We start from the raw sequence: 7,251 nt of genomic DNA, 5'->3' as shown, positions 1-7,251 counted from the left end.
TGTTACATGATCCTCCTAGATAGCCATCCCTTTCTCTCCTCTCTACCCTCCCCCGCTACAGTCCCGGCAACCTCAAAGGACAGGGGTTACTTCTGTTTACTTTTCAGATTTACACTATGCTGGTTACTTTCTTATGGATTATTTATGACGCTTCTTTTACTGGGAAATAGTACTGAAACCATATTGTGGAGTGACAGTTCTTTCATATACCTGTGAAAACACCATGAATATGACTGTGCAAAAGGTATTCAGAATAGGCATTCATGCATGTGTTAGAAAGGGACCTACCTCCTGGAGAACTGCATGTTAGCAAGGGAAGTAGAACACATCTGACGTAAGTGACCAAGATACCTTTTACTTCGAGAATCCTTCTCATCTGATTTACAGATAATCTTGTTCTGAAAGAAATGTTTTATTTTTATTTTTTATGTTCATGTCTTACCTCCAAGGCTAGACTTTAAGACTGTCTAAAAGGGCACTTATCCCTCTTTATATTTCTAATGCACAGATTCACGTATTACACACAGTCAGTGTGCCCTGCATTGTTGTGATAGGGAAGGACCTTTGTCTTCTATTACAAGTTAATCACTAAAGGGATGTTGCCAATAAGCTTAAATTATACATAATGGCCCATCTTTGGGAACCCTGCCTTGCAGGTCATGAGCATTAAGCTAAAATACCTTGTTTAGCTCACAGGAAACATTATGACCAGGCCCATCTGTGAATGACTGCAGGAAGGAAGAAATGAACACATTCCCTCCTGAGGTGGACCAGAACCAGGAAGTGTTTGACTTTACTCCCTCCCCTTTTAGTATAAAAGAAGCCGGAATTCTAACTCAGGCAACATGGTTCTTTGGGACACGAGTCCACCACCTTCTCCGTCTGCTGGCTTCCTGAATAAAGTCGCTGTTCCTTGTCCCAACAGCTCGTCTCTCAATTTATTGGCCCGTTGTGCAGAGCAGTACAGCTTGGACTCGGTAACATTGTTTCTTATGATGAGTAAACCCAGCAGTTATTCTCCATACTTTACATTTATAATGCTTTTGGATGCACGTCAAAATATTCTTGGTATGCTATGAATACTTAGACTTCTCTGCCTTGGCCTTCCAGTATAAATTAGTTGGCAAAATAAGACTGATGCCACTGGACAGCAAAAACATCTGACAGACATCTAGATCCCCAGGCTAAGATTGGTACAAACAAAAAGGTATTATTTAGCATAGCATAATTAAGGGTGGTATCAAGTGCAGTATTTGAGACAGTAGTTTAAAAATCCAAACATAGTGATGTAAATTACATCACTGTAAGTGCAGAAGATGAGGAGAAATTAAAAAAAAAACATAGAAATAGCTGGAAAGCTAAAGTAGTCCCATGGGATAGAATTTCAGGTTAGAGAAAATTCCAAACAGATGAAAATAAACCAAGAAACAAGTAGGACCAGCAAGGCAGAAGAATGGAAGGACTAAGAAATCAATGGCATAGTGTTGCATTTTCAAACCCTAAGACCTTGGTGAGGACACTTCATGGATAACTCAGAACTCATTCTCATTCAGTGCTCCAAGGAAGGAGCTCTGTGATCATGAAACAGCCTTTAATTTCATGTCTGCCGGATCGAATCAGCACCAGTGGCCACAGCCAGGTGCATTGATTCAGGATTTCTCAAGTTTGTCTAATCGTCACAGGAATTCACTGAGAAGCTTGATAACAATATAGATTCCTGGGTCCCAACACAGACCAACTAAATCAGAGTCTTCAGGCAAAGGCCTAGAACTGCACGTTCTACCAGGGGCCCCCAGTGACCACTGGGGTCCAGCACATTTGGGGGACACTCGTTCAGCCAAGGATGACTCAGGAAGAGAAACCGGAAATAAAGAAAGAGATGGGTCCATCTTTCAGACAGCCCCAGAGCATGCGCCTACGACCTACCGTTATAGTCTATGCTTAAAGAATCAGATTTAAAGCTAGACTATACTAGCGATAGGACAAGATTCGTTTTACACATGAAAGGCATTAGTAAGTGTGTGTGTGTGTTTCCAGTTTACTTGTCCCACTGGGGTGGTGGTATCTGGTCCCTAGATTTCTAGACATGTATATCATGGCATTTTACAGTCTGAATGAGTCTCTACGAAGATCATCTTCTCAAACTCCCTCATTGGACAGACGAGACGCACCTGTGTGCTTGTAAGTTTGCACATCTGTGCATATAACAGTGCATATTATAGGTGTGGGTCTTTGACCCTTTTCTGAGTTTAGGGGAATTCTGGAGGCTACACCCTTAACCTATAGCCTGTAAATGAATTAAACAGAGTCCAATGCTAGCTTTCATAATCCATGACAGTAAGGCTTTGGAAGAAAGTTTGTTCATTAAATTCCACAAGTTTCAAGAATTCACATGCTCGCTAAGAAGCTCAAATATGGCTCAGGTTATCCTAACGTGACCTCAACATGCTTTTGGAAAACTGAGCCAATATATCTGGCTTTGAGTCTGAGGCTCCCGATCAGTAAAGATAGCCCCCTAGGAACACCTATAGAACGGGAACCTTTGCTCAGCCCTCAGCCAGGCTTTGTGGGCACTCTCATGATAAAGAAAAGCATTTGCCTGTGACCTTCCTTTTCTTCTTCTCCACTACCACCTCAGGCCTTCTCTCAGGCTGAACCAGCTGAATCCACATGGGGCCCAGTGTGGAAGGAGGTGGACGGGAGGGAGGGCGGCGGGGCGGGAAGTGTGGAGGGGTCCAGCAGAGAGTGAAGGACACACACGCACACAACTCACCTTCTCTGGGCCTCGGGGTCACTTGTCTGCAGTTTCTCGCTGTTCACACTTTTCCCTCCACTCAGTAAGCCGAGAAAGAAGGCCCTTAGAGGGAAATGTGAGATATCTTTTTACGAATATCCTTCAATGCCACAGTTTATTAACACTGTCAGCCGAGCTGTGTCCCTCCAATTTCCACCACAATGTACAAAGTGGGAAACTTGCCTCACCGTTTTGTACCAGGCCAAGGGGCAAGATCCCCTGTAATTTAAGGCTAAGATTCCAAATGCAGCCCAGGGTGGCCAAGACCCAAATTTCAGTAATAACTTCTCATCCCCGGTTTTAAGAGGTGTGCATCTTCTCTCTGGTTTCATGATGCCAGAACCTATCTCTCTGAATTATGATGGTGTCACTGCGTCTTATGCAGAATGACAGCGGCTGTGTTTGGTCTCTTGTTCTCTGGTTAAGTATGAATGCAGTGTATCAGATCTATAACAGTATTGATGATTTCCTGCTTATTTGTTTTGGTTCCTCTCATTGCTGGTTCTACAAGCATTCCGAGCACCAGGTGCAGGCGCCTCATGGCCATCTGCCCGGTGTCAGTGTGGAGTCACTGCCGGGCCCGGTGGGTGGCCAGGACTCTCGCTTGGTAGCCTCACTGCTGGCTGCCCACCCAACACCTGTCACCCATTTTCTTCCTTACTAAGAGTACCCTGGTATTGCTCTGGGGTACAAGGTACCCAGATGAAGAAAACTTCATAGTACAGGAGATGCTCAGGGAAACGGGTTAGTTGTGATCCTCTTGTGCTAACCCGCTGCACCTGGGACTCAGGACCAGGTCAGCCTGTCTGGTTTTGCTCAGTCCCTTCCCTCTCAAACTGGCCCAAATTCCTGGAGCCAAATGTATGCTCTGTCTAACCTCGGGATCAGTGTATTTGCCAGAAAGCATCCCGTCTCTCCCACCCCAGTAGGCCTATCCTTCCAGTCCTCCAGGCAAAACAAAAGTAAAGGTTTTCAAATATTTTATTTCCTTGTTTTAGTCTAGAATTTTTTGTATCTCAGAGTTTATAAACATTCTCAAATATGTCTAGATATTGCAATCTAGATCTTAGGTCACTTAACGTGCTTTCCCTTTATGACCTGTATTCATTTTCTCAACCCATTTTGAAATTTTGCCTGCACTGAAAGGATCAAATCAGTCACCTCCATTTCCAGAAACTTGCTCTTGTTCACAAATGTTTCATGGGCTTACCCACTTTAATCAGAGTACCATCCAATCCACTGCCATATCTGTATAAGAGCTTAGTTGGATTTCTTCCAATCTTCAGCTGCAGAGAACTCATTTGCCTACGGTTTCTGTCTCAAATGATTTCTAATTCATAACAAGCTTGTCAACTGGCTTATGAAGAGGATGCTTTCCCACAGGTTCTGCACATCTTAAACAATATCACTGGACCGTCCAAGGGAATCAAAAATGCCAAATTCTGTTGAACCGTTTTCTGTGCTTGGAAACACATACTGACTATTGATTATATTTGCAGTTAGCACTGTCGTTTTGTTTTCATTCTATCTTTACTAGTAATGCTAATATACTGAAGAAAAATAGAACTAAGGCTATTTTTATCTTGGAATCTATGATATCCCCAGGTAAAGTTGAGAGGGAATTGTCTTTTTAACTCTAAGGTTTTTCTAACTGTTTAATTTGAAAAAATTTCAAACTTATTAAAAAAAAAAAAATTTCAAACTTATACAAGGGTACAAGAATCGTACAATGAACTCCCATAAGTCCTTCAGCTAGATGTATCAATTGTAAACATACTTCATTTTGTGTCACATAAAATGCATGTTTTATGTCTCCCTTTCTCTCTCTTTACATATGTTTTTATATGTATACATGTATGTACATGTACATATAATTATACTATTATTATTATTAGTTCACCATTTAAGAGAAAGTTACAGGCATAATGACCGTTTACTCCTAAATATTTCATCATATAGTTCCCAATAAAAACGTCATTCTCTTATATAACCTCAGTAAAATGACCAAATTTAAGAACTGAATATTGCTATAACGCTATTATCTAATTTACATCCTAAATTTCACCAATTGCTCCAATACACTGGTAAAGTTATAATGTTTTAAGGACATGTAGAAATTTAGTCAACATAGACAAGCGGATGTTAACTTGCTTTTGAAAATGAATCTATTCAATATATTATAAAGATAAAAAAATCTATGTGAGAAACAGATTCTATGGTGAGAAACAGACTCAATCAACAAGAATTATTTAAGTATTCAAAAAACTATTGGAAGGATCACTTTGGCAATACATATACTAAAACGAAACAATGCAGAGAAGATTAGCATGGCCCCTGCACAAGATGATACACAAATTCTTGAGATGTTCAGTATTTTTTTCAGAAAGGGAAAGAAATGGTTGAGTGTTATGGACTGAATTATGTTCCCCCCAAGTCCTTATGTTGAAGCCTTAACCCTCAATGTAATATATTTGGAGATAGAGCCTTTAAAATAGTAAGTAAGGTTACATAAGGGTGGGGCCCTAACCCAATAGGACCAGTGCTCTTCTGGGAGGAGGAAGAGACACCAGGGGTGCTCTCCCACAAAGGAAGGACCATGTGGAGACCCAGGGAGAGGGAAGCCCTTTGTAGGCCAGGAAGAGATCTCTCACCAGGAACCCAACCATGCTGGCACTTTGACCTTGGACTTCCAGCCTCCAGAACTGTGAGACATAAACTTCTGTGGTTTAAGCTACCCCATCTGTGGAATTTTGCTATGGCAACTCTAGCAGTTTAATTCACTGGGTAAAAATAGAGGTAAAAATCATAGACTATCCTTCTCATGAGATTCTTAAATTAGATTTGATGGTTGAAGCAAACATTATAACACTTAACACTACCTGATGTAGTGTTCCATGTGTATAGAGGAAATACTTAAGACAATTTTATTTAAAAAGTAGAAAAGGGTTAAAGGTACCCAAGTGGGAGTAAACATTCAATACTTCACTCAAAGTAGTAAGATGTTGATATAAGGAGGCTGTGATGAGTTACTTATATATGTTGTAGTATCTAGAACAACCACTAAGGAAGCTATATAGAATGATATGATCAAAAACATTATAAATAAATAAAAATGCTATTCTAAAATATGCTGAGGTAATCCACAAGAAAGCAAGAAAAGAGAAACAGAGGAATGAGAAACAGAAGAAACAAAACAAAAATTGAAATGCCAGACATAAGCCCTAAGTTTCAATAATTGCTCTAAATGTAAAGGGTCTAAATACACCAATTAGACAACAGAGGGTGGCAGAATGGATAGAAACACACAACCCAAATATACACTGTCTTCACAAAACTCACTTCAAATTTAAGTACAAAAGTAGTTTGAAAGTAAAAGGGTGAAAAAAGATATATAATGCAAAATCAAAAAAGGAATGGCTACATTATATCAGATTAAGTAGACTTCAGAGCAAAGAAATCACTAGGGACAAAGAGAGACATTGCACAATGAGTAAAGAATCAATTCACCAAAACGATATAGCAATCCTAAATATGTATGCACCAAACAACAGAACTTCAAAAACATGAAGAAAACACTGAAAGAACTTAAAGAAGAAAAAGAGAAATCCACATTTACAGTTAGGAACTTCATGACCCCTCTGTTAGCAATTGATAGAACCTCTAAACAGAAAACCAGGAAGAATACAGAAGAACTGAGCAATGTCATAAAACAACATCACCCAAGAACAGCAGAATGCACATTCCTTTTAAGCACCCATGGAACACTCACCAAGACAGACCATATCCTGGATAATTTTTTTTTAATTTAGCAAATTTTAAAAAAACTGAAATCATACAGAGTTTGTTCTCTGATAATGGAGTCATAGTAGAAATCAATGACAGATGGAGTCGTGCTAGAAATTGATGACAGAAAGACAAAAGGAAAATCTTCAAACATGGAGAGTAGCCAACACTCCTAAATAATCCATGGGTCCAAGAGGAAGTCTCAAAGGAAATTTTAAAATAAATTGAACTGAATGAAAATGAAAGCACAACATATCAAAATTTGTGAGATGCAGCTAAGAGGGAAATTTATAACACTAAATGCATACATAGAAAGGAAAAATCTCAAAATGATGTTCTAAGTTCTTACCTCACAAAACTAGAAAAAGAAAAGCAAAAGAAACCCAAAGCAAGCAGAAGGAAGGCAATAATGAAGATAATAGTGTAACTCAATAAAATTGAAAATAGGAAAACAATAGAAAAAAAATCAATGAAACAAAAGGTAGCTCTTTAAGAAAACTCAGTAAAATCTGTAAACCTCTAGCAATACTGACAAAAATAAAAAGACATAAATCACTGCATCAGGAATGAAACAGGAAATATCACCACAGATCCTTCAGCCATCAAAACGATAGTAAGGGAATACTGTAAAATTTATACGCATAAATTTGACAACGTAGAAGAAACGGATCATT

At 39.3% G+C, this 7,251-nt stretch overlaps 1 non-coding gene across 1 annotated transcript; it reads left to right on the top strand.

Annotated features, from left to right (window-relative positions):
- Positions 1 to 5,068: 5,068 nt before the first annotated feature.
- On the top strand, positions 5,069 to 5,172 carry LOC117196277 (U6 spliceosomal RNA). Its single transcript, XR_004476390.1, has one exon. It is a non-coding gene; the product is annotated as a U6 spliceosomal RNA (small nuclear RNA).
- Positions 5,173 to 7,251: the final 2,079 nt, after the last annotated feature.

The sequence above is a fragment of the Orcinus orca genome, chromosome 12 (assembly GCF_937001465.1).
Source record: "Orcinus orca chromosome 12, mOrcOrc1.1, whole genome shotgun sequence".
NCBI lineage: Eukaryota > Metazoa > Chordata > Mammalia > Artiodactyla > Delphinidae > Orcinus > Orcinus orca.
Note: the sequence above shows the minus strand (reverse complement) of the source record. Positions and strands in the feature narration are given on the sequence as shown.